Below are 2,435 nucleotides of genomic sequence, written 5' to 3' on the forward strand. Positions count from 1 at the left end.
TTCTGGCTCTCCCACACACTGAAATCACTATTAAAGGGGTGTTCCTTCGCACTTTTGGCTCTCCCACACACAAATCACTATTAAAAGGATGTTCCTTCAAAATACAGGGACTCACACCCTGAAATCAATATTAAAAGGGTGTTCCTTCATACTCGGGCTCTCTCACACAGTGAAATCACTGTTGAACGGGTGTTCCTTTGCATTCTGGCTCTCCCACAGACTGAAATCACTATTAAAGGGGTGTTCCTTCGCACCCGGGCTCACTCACATGCATTGATATCATTATTAAAGGAGTGTTCCATCACACACGGGCTCACACACACATGCACTGATATCACTACGAAAGGGGTAATCCTTCCCACTGGGCTCACACACACTGAAATCACCATTAAAGGAGTGTTCCTTCACTCCGGGCTCTTACACATTAAAATCACTATTTGATGGGTGATCCTTCACAACACAAGGGCTCTCACACACCCTGAAATCAATATTAAATGTGTGTTCCTTCAGACTTGGGCTCTCACACACTGAAATCACTATTAAGGATTTGTTCCTTAACAATCGGTCTCCCACACACCGAAATCACTATTAAAGGGGTGTTCCTTCGCACTCTGGCTCTCCCACACACTGAAATCACTATTAAAGGGCTGGTCCTTCACACCCGGTCTCTCACAGTCACTGAAATCAGTAGTAACGGGAGTATTCCTTCACACTTGAGCTCACAGACGCACTGAAATCACGATTAAAGTGGTGTTGCTGCACACTTGTACTCCCACACACACTAAAGTCACTATTAAGGGGGTGTTCCTTCACACTCGGGCTCTCAGACACTGAAATCACTGTTAAAGCGGTGTTCCTTCACACCCGGGCTGTCACCCACTGAAATCATTTCTAAAGTGGTATTCCTTCACTCCCGGGCGCACTCACACACTGAAATCACTACTACAGGGGTGTTCCTTCACAATCGGGCTCACACACACTGAAATCACTATTATAGGGGTGTTCTTTCACACTCAGGCTCACACACACTGAAATCACTATTACAGGGGTGTTCCTTCACACTCAGGCTCACACACACTGAAATCACTATTACAGGGGTGTTCCTTCACACTCGGGCTCTCAGACACTGAAATCACTATTACACGGGTGTTCCTTCACAATCGGGCTCACACACACTGAAATCACTATTAAAGGGGTGTTCCTTCACACTTAGGCTCACACACACTGAAATCACTATTAAAGGGGTGTTCCTTCACACAGGCTCACACACACTGAAATCACTATTACAGGGGTGTTCTTTCACACTCAGGCTCACACACACTGAAATCACTATTACACGGGTGTTCCTTCACAATCGGGCTCACACACACTGAAATCACTATTACAGGGGTGTTCCTTCACAATCGGGCTCACACACACTGAAATCACTATTAAAGGGCTGTTCCTTCACACTCAGGCTCACACACACTGAAATCACTATTACAGGGGTGTTCCTTCACACAGGCTCACACACACTGAAATCACTATTACAGGGGTGTTCTTTCACACTCAGGCTCACACACACTGAAATCACTATTACAGGGGTGTTCCTTCACACTCAGGCTCACACACACTGAAATCACTGTTACAGGGGTGTTCCTTCACACTCGGGCTCTCAGACACTGAAATCACTATTAAAGGGGTCTTACTTCACAATCGGGCTCACACACACTGAAATCACTATTACACGGTGTTCCTTCACAATCGGGCTCACACACACTGAAATCACTATTAAAGGGGTGTTCCTTCACACTCGGGCTCTCAGACACTGAAATCACTATTAAAGGGGTCTTACTTCACACTCAGGCTCACACACACTGAAATCACTATTACACGGGTGTTCCTTCACAATCGGGCTCACACACACTGAAATCACTATTACAGGGGTGTTCCTTCACACAGGCTCACACACACTGAAATCACTATTAAAGGGGTGTTCCTTCACACTCAGGCTCACACACAGTGAAATCACATTTAGACAGTTGTACCTTCACAACACAGGGGCTCTCACACACACTGAAATCAATATAAAAAGGGTGTTCCTTCACACACGTTCTCACACAGTCACTGAAATCACTATTAACGGCAGTGTTCTATCACGCTCGAGCTCACACACACATTGAAATCACTATTAAAGGGGTGTTCTTTCACACTCAGGCTCACACACACTGAAATCACTATTACACGGGTGTTCTTTCACACTCAGGCTCACACACACTGAAATCACTATTAAAGGGGTCTTACTTCACACTCAGGCTCACACACACTGAAATCACTATTAAAGGGGTGTTCCTTCACACTCAGGCTCACACACACTGAAATCACTATTAAAGGGGTGTTCCTTCACAATCGGGCTCACACACACTGAAATCACTATTAAAGGGGTGTTCCTTCAC

The sequence above is a fragment of the Rhincodon typus genome, unplaced genomic scaffold, assembly GCF_021869965.1.
Source record: "Rhincodon typus isolate 14 unplaced genomic scaffold, sRhiTyp1.1 hic_rhity00000241, whole genome shotgun sequence".
Lineage (NCBI taxonomy): Eukaryota > Metazoa > Chordata > Chondrichthyes > Orectolobiformes > Rhincodontidae > Rhincodon > Rhincodon typus.